Here is a 7,832-nt window from a genome sequence, read left to right on the forward strand (position 1 = left end):
TTAAATCTTCCCCTTGCTGTGATAAAGTATTTATTCTCACAGTGTGTTTGGTCGAACCGCCTGCAGCCATCTGTTTACAAAGTGAATGAAAGGCGTGATTAAAACACGTTTTCCTCCTAATCTCGCTGCAGTGTGAGCTTGTGTGGAACATCTTTGATTTGACTTGATTGAGTGTCGCAGTGAACCCACTACTGCAGTGGCAATAACAGTGACTCACCTCCAGGTGTCAGGTTTGGACAGTATCAGATAAAGCTGTTCAAATATTGCTTCATAAACGAAATCCTTCCTTTTCAACTCCAAAGATTGAACAACAAAACAACAAAAAGGTATTTGATTTAAATTTGAACATTTTTCATCATCCCCTTTGAATGCATACACCAATTAAAGTGGATTTAAATGGGAAATATGCAAAAACTTTACTGTCATAAATCATAAATCAAATGTTTATTTGTTCAAGTTTTGCTTTGATAGATAACAAGCTATTTTTTAAGAAAAAAGCAGCATAGAAATACTTACAAACCTGTAAAGCAGGAATAAGTACGAGGAGTAAACAAAAATAAATAACTAAAACTTTTCTGTTTTGACAATGTTTTAGTGTAAAAACATTAACTTCATCAAAAATCTATGAAAAAAAAAACCCTGAGGGAATGTTGGAGTTTTTGTGTGCAGACATGTCAAAACATTAGGTAGGTTCATTACATTTCTTTTATTTAGATGAATGTAAATAACAGCGTAATTTGTCACCAGTGTTAGAGGACATATAATTACTATTATTAATAATTATTATATTTTATTCTAAATCCTGATTTATTTAAGAAGCCCAAAAAGTTCTTCACAGCACTTCAGTAAGGACATCATTTAATGTATAGCCATTGGGCAAAGAAAGTGAAAAACTCATTTTAAGTGGCCCATTTTGCTCTGTTCCCAAATTTGACCAATCAGAGATGAGGAGGCGGGATTTAGTTGTCTCGCGGTGGCCCAGCAGAGGGAGGGGAGGATTCTCAGTCAGTTGTTGTCTGTTGCTGTTGGGGACACAGCGAGTTGAAAAGGTTTGTGTGTGTGTGCGTGTGTGTGTGTGCGAAAAGTGTGAACTTCCTAAACTAAACCATACCACTCCACGCTTCTCCGCCTACTTCAGCGAAAATACTACCCAGTGGGACCAACACCAACAGGTGAGTTCACCCTATATTTTCATGTTCCCAGGGCTTTAGCTTGATTTGAGTTAGAACCAAGTTGTCTTTCCCTGTGAAATCAGTGACTGTCAAACGAGCTCCCAGAAGATGGGTTACGGCAGGGAGGAAGCGCTAACAATGCTAGGCAACTTTCAGTACTAACTATATGGAGGAATTTTTTTACGCTGTATAATTATGTCGCGGTTAAAATATGAAATGACCCGGTATTCATCCCGTTACGTGTCCATTTTGAACCTTTTTCTCTCTCTATTAAACAGCAGCACTGCTAGCAGCTAGCCCGCAAACTTAGCTTGTTACTCTTCGGGTAAATTCCACTTTTCTCCTCTATTTTCCTTTTTATGGAAACATTTAGCCAGCTGTTTACAGCTTTGTTACGACTGGCTGAATTAGTCGCCGTGGGAAAAACTTTGGGACTCGAGTGTGCAATAACTTATAAGGGTTTACTAACAGTTTTACAACCGCAACCTGACAGCGTAGCATCATACTTTCACAGGCAGGTGGTTCATAGTGAAGTACTTTGCACTGCTGGACTATGTCAATGTCATAAATCAGAACAAAACCTATGTATAGCTTCACTTTACCTTAGCTGCTATCATTAACTCTAGGACTAGTTTAGTCAGTCTTGCACCACTTTGTTTTGTCTCTGAGGTGATGAAAATAAACTCCTTCAAGTTAGCCCTGTTGCTTGTACGAGAACTAGGTCACATGGAAACTTTGAACTGCAGCCTGGATGGGTGCTTAACCAAGAAACTGGTGCCCTCTGATTGGTTTCAGTGGATTGAACTGGCGCTCTTTTGTTCAAGAGGACATACAGCAACAGCTGCACTCCCCAGTAACAACAAACGTATGAGTGTGTTTTCCCACGTGTGTGTGTGTGTGCGCGCGCGCGCGTGCGTGTGTATGTGGTGTCGTGTTTTAGTCAGAATAGGGCTTGCAGGGTGTATTCGCAGCATGCCTGGCACGCCAACTGAACTCAAGGTGCTGTTAAACATGCAGAACAATAGCTGGTGTGGATGAATCCTGATCTCTGCTGGAACGCGCTGYCTTGTTTTGCATGTTCGTTGGACAGATTAGCCTAGTTGTGTCTCTTGGCATKTACGTGGGCACTAGGGACCCATAGGCAGCGCTTACTGCGTTCTACTGATGCAGCGTAGAGCAGCCGGTGGGGGACCATTCAAACGAGCAAGAACATGTCATTTACAAGTTTGCTTTGGCAGGACCTGAACGCAACGTGTGTGTGTTTGCGCGCGTGTGTGTTTGTGTGTCCCCGAAGATTGCATTTTGTATGTGACTGTGCAAACTTTTCTTCTTGTTGCAGAAAAACAGGATATGGTCTCGAGCACAGCATTTATCTGTGGCATTTTTCGCCTTGTGGCTTTAACCTGTCTGAGTCTGGTGCACAGGAAAGCCTTTGTGTTGCAGCGCAATGTATATTGTAGTATTTTACCACTGACTGACGCAAAAAAAAAAAAGAAGAAGCAAATTATAGATCTGACAAACAAAAGAATGATTTTACTCTAATTTCTGCAAAAACAAATAGCCATCACTCCCATTAGAAGAAAACCAGCATGCACCTGACACAAGGCCAGCAAGCTAGTGTTGATACTTCCCTTTGATGTGGGGAAATGCTTTTTCTGCAGCTATTYGGTTCAGATTACAAAGAAGGCATCAAACTACTGAAATCTGCTATTTTAGACTGCCAACGGAGCTGGAAGGAGAAATGTGATATTTGCTATAAAGCTGTTCCTAAACTTTTAAGTGAAACTGCTGGAAGCAGCAGTTTTCATTTGTAGAAATCTAGCTGTATGTCAACAGATACAGTATGATGCTGCGATTGAGGTCTCACGGTGAGAGAACCAGATGATGCAAGTGAAACCATAAGATTTATGTAGAATAAGCTGCTCAAAGCCTCAATAAACCAGTGTCCTCTTTGTTGCCTGTACCAAGGTGATTTTTTTTTCAGTGTTGTTTTTATGTTCTTGCGTTGTAGGCCTGTTGCAATAAACAATAAACCAATAAATTGGATGATAGATTATAATGAGCTCTGTCATTTCCATTTGTAATGTTTCTTATTTTTCTTTAGTCTTCAGTCCATTGTGATTTTGTCTCAACTTGCTCTTTTTTGAAGGACAGTTTTGTTTACAGAGACTTCATAATTCATTTTGTTTGTTGCTTTTTTGTTGTTGTTGCTATTTTGGATATTTAAAATGTCTTCCAGTTCCAGTGATAAATCTTCATTAGAATTTAAAGTTTATTGGCTTTTGAGAATGTGTTCTTGCGTTATTATGCCATTACCATTATATTACTTGAAAAAAGTCTCAAAACAACAATATTATCATTTATTGCAATAACTTCTGGGACAATATAGTAGAAAGCAAAATGTGTTTTTTGACTGGTCTACTTAATTGTAGACCTGTCAAGTAAGTAGACCTTTGAGAACATTTTGTCAAATGTGTTTGTTTTTTTTAAAATAATAAAAAAAACAACTAATTCCTGTATATTTACACTGCCATGAATTGTGGTAATGTTGATTAATGTGCACTGTCCTAAACAAATTAAATAAATCGATTTCTGCCAGACCCCGCCTCTCGCCCGGAACGTTAGCTGGAGATGGGCACCAGCAACCCTCCTGACCCCACTGAGGGACAAGGGTGTAAGAAAATGGATGGATGGATTTTTGCCAGTTTCAGTATTTGGCAAGTTCATTCAGCGTGTGTTCACTGTAGGCTCAGGGTATTTATGTTTTGATGCAAACTTTGCTTTTTTTTCTAATTTTACAGGTTGTATTTCGTCCATAACTTGTTTTTGTGAGTATTATGGGAAAAGAAATGACACACCGATAATCAACTGACCGATAAATTGATCTTAATATTAAGTAATCAGCTGATATTTATGTGAAACCGATCTTATCTACTTCAGCAAATATCTGAAAACCAGCAATGTAAACAATAGTCATCCCACTGTTGCCAACATTGTGATTTTTGTCCACACATTTGGCAACTTTTCAGATAAAAACAAAATCAGTATCGGCCAAAAATGGACTCGGCTGGTCAGGCTTTTTTAAAGATCAATGATCGGCCAGAAAATTGCAATGGCTGCACCCCTATAAAAAATGGCATGCAGCCTTTAAAGTCAAGACCGAATTTAAACTAAACAAACTGTTAGAGTTTTAGTATTCATACCCCTTTAACATGTCCACATTGGATCAAATTACAATTATTACATTTCATGTGCTTAATATAATGGTAATGGCATAATAATGCAAGAACACATTCTCAAAGTTCAATAAACTGTTTGACACTCCAAAATAAAATCTAGTGGTTTCCAATAACAGGATCCGAAACGGTGGGTAACCTCTCAATACAACTGAGGTATCCTTTTGTTTTTCACTTCACAAATATATACTACTGTTGTCCTGTCACATCAAACCCCAATAAAATACACATTGCTGCTGAAACGTCACACAGTGTGAGAAAATCTACTGGATTTGCAATGTTTTTGCGAACTTCAGCATGTCCATAAATTCCTCTGATGTGCTGTCTTTCGTGCCCTTATCAGCTTCTAATCAGCCTGTTGTATATTCCCCAATGATCGCTGCTGACTCAGCCAACGCTGCCATCTGGGCTGGACAAGGGGAAAAAACATTTTAACACCCTCACTAGAGAGCCGCTAACAGATTTTGTGGGTGTGTAACAGACACAATCCAGAAAAGGTGTGAAAAACAATTTTACACTCCCTAGGAGTAGCCTAAAAGGCTTCAGGACAAGTGATCACCATGAATTATTTCATTACATTTTTCTAAAACCAAAGCTATTTTAGAAATGGCTTATATTTTAGAGACTGCATTATCTTCAAAAGCTCCAGCTGTGCTAATACAAAGAGTAGAACCAGCTTTGTATCTGTTAATCACTTCTCTGCTTTGACTGGAAGTTAGCATAACCATTCATTCAAGGTTATCACCCTCCACTGGAAAAGCTCGCCACCTTCACGAGCCCAAGTCTTAAAAGCTTAAAAATGTTTTTACCACTTAAATCCCTGAAGGTTCAATGTTCACCAGCATTAATGTTTCACAGCTTCCTGGGTTTTTTTTTTTTTTAATTTTTTATTTTCCTCAAAATAATGAGTTATTTGTCTGTCGTGGACCAAGGCTGCGTTGCTGTGAAATACCAACCCCAAGCTCTTCCTGTTTTACCCCAAACTAGCCGTCTGCCTGCCGCTTTATTTGTCATTGAGAACAAGTGTGTGTACAACAGTGCTGCCTTGTGACCCTGCACACTTCCCACTCACGTTTCACTTTTTATGCTCACATCCTGTCAGGTCGGCGGCTGCTCTCTGTGAGTCTGCTGTACGGCTTTGATAAACTCTGCCTGGCTGTTCTAGGTTCTGTTTGTTAGGTGTAGATTGCCTCTCCGCTGTTAATGCATTTCTCCTTTTTATAATAATAATTTTGAAAGAATGTTGGGAGTTGTTTTTTTTTTTACTTGCCACTTTACAAAACATTCTACAACCCTGTCGTCTAGTCTACATATAACACTGCATTGCTATAGTTTACACATCAACATCTTATTCAACATATAACTTATTTTAAAAATTGGTGCGAGGCAATATTGGCTTAATTGGAAAGCTTATTCCTCAATTACGTCAAGAAGAAAAATAGCAATGTGTCAAATCTCTGGCAATATAATTTTTTTTAATTAAATCAAACGTCAAGTGCTTTTATTGTGGAGAACTCAACATTAATTAACAGGGGTGCACAGATTGCAGTTTTCTGGACGAGCACCGATCTCTAAAAAGCCTGATCTGCCGATACTACTTTTGTTTTTCTTTTTGTCTAAGAAGTTGATAAATATAACACTTCACATCCAATGCCAGATCCTTCAAATTTAAGTAGATTGGGGCCAATTTAAATAATTAAACATTAATATAATTAACCAAATTGCTGTGCATTGTTTTTTTTGTTGTTGTTTTGTCTTACTCCAATGTATTGAGTCAATGAAAGCACACCTATGATTTCAGAACAATCAGTACAAGAAGTGCTTTTATTTAGAAAAATGAGGCACATGTTTATTTAGTTATGAAATTATTTGAAAAAAGTTATTTCTTACACAGTTTCTGAGACGTCCCTGTGGTTGGTAGCCATGAAGCTACAGCTAATATGAAAGTGTTGTTCTAAACTAGAGCTGTGACATTAACACACTGATTTTGATTTATTGTTACAAGAAAAATAACACGTTAAAAATTGAACGCATTTAATCGCTATCTAAATAACTGATAACTGATATCTGATATCGTGAATGCAACACAAGTGAAAATAAACTGCAGTGAGCGTTAGCGTCACTGATGGCGTTTTCTATAGATGGCCAGCATTTAAAATCTAAAGCCAGAAAATAGCTGTGGTGTAACGAGGCGTCCCGACTAGGCGAAAGGGGAAATAAAACAGCTGAAAATGTGTTGGCGTTGCCACGACAACATGCTTTCAATCCAGAAAGTTTACCTGTTTTTTACTTTGTTGCCTTTTGGTTCAGACTGGGGGATGAGGTGTTGAGAAAAATCCACTAAATATAGTGTGTTTAAAAATCACATTTCCTCTAAAATACCAGTTTAAGTCGATGTTTTTAAACTCGACTCACCATCTCTACATCGTGCCAGAGAGAGTTAATACTGGTAGCAGAAAAGTTCTCCATATGGCAGTTTGCATAGAAATGCCCAGAGCATCATGCTTTCTGGGACACTGGAAACTTGGAAAGTCACAGGAGGAAAAGCTTGATTAGACTGTAATCTGGATTTGGGCTATGCTTATCTGTTCATTCTTTGCATTTCTGTCATGCCCAAAAAGTCAGTGCTGCACACCACAGTTTTTGCTCTCAAGTCTTGCTTTGCTGACCTGCTGTGTGCTACTTGAACAGCGGAAGGTGTGTCACTTCTGCTCTGTGATTTCCACTTCTGTGTTTATCACCGCTACACAATGGTGAGAGACGCAAATATGCAATAATTTGCGTCAAATTTTAGCTTGAGTAGTTGACAGAAATAATCAGCTTGTTCTGTGTTACTATTTTTGGTTAGTTTTCACTCAAAAAATAAAAAGGTCTGAGTTTTTATGTTGTTTTTTTTCTTTTTGCATTTATTCTGCATGTCTACAGCTACATCAACCTAGAAATGTGTTCTTTATTGTTTATTGCAGTAAGATTACTCAGTAATATTATGACATTCGGGACACCCGTCACACTTTAGCAAGACGTAAGGCAGAACAATATGACAACAGATTGGGTTGGGCACACAGTTTTGAAACTAATTCTTTGTGAGGCAATTCTGCAAAGTTATTGCTTCAATGTAGAACCTAATTAAAATTAATCTGTTTGATGATTAGGATTTATAAGGAGTGGTTCCTGGACTGATTCTTAATTTAATTTGATACTAGTTTAACACTGAACATGCCTTATGCACTATTAGTTCTCTGCTGTCCAGGTTCCTTTTCTGTCACATTGTGTGCTGTTTTCACCTTGTGCAAGCACCTCATTTTGTAACTAAGTGTTGGTAACCACCCAGGCAGGGATGCTAAATTTATAGTGGCCACCCCAAAAGCTGCATTTGTGTGTGTGCGCGTGTGTGTGTGTGTGTGTGTGTGTGCGTGTGTGTGTG

The 7,832-nt window shown here is 38.4% G+C and overlaps 1 protein-coding gene across 2 annotated transcripts in view; it reads left to right on the top strand.

Annotated features, from left to right (window-relative positions):
* Positions 1-1,016: 1,016 nt before the first annotated feature.
* Positions 1,017-7,832, top strand: part of fam49a (family with sequence similarity 49 member A) — a 30,423-nt gene continuing 23,607 nt past the window's right edge. For both annotated transcript variants that reach the window (XM_008398193.2, XM_008398191.2), the window contains exon 1: positions 1,017-1,172. The gene's annotated coding sequence lies outside the window, so the exon portion shown is untranslated. The remainder of the gene's footprint in view (positions 1,173-7,832) is intronic.

This window comes from Poecilia reticulata, linkage group LG21, assembly GCF_000633615.1.
Source record: "Poecilia reticulata strain Guanapo linkage group LG21, Guppy_female_1.0+MT, whole genome shotgun sequence".
Lineage (NCBI taxonomy): Eukaryota > Metazoa > Chordata > Actinopteri > Cyprinodontiformes > Poeciliidae > Poecilia > Poecilia reticulata.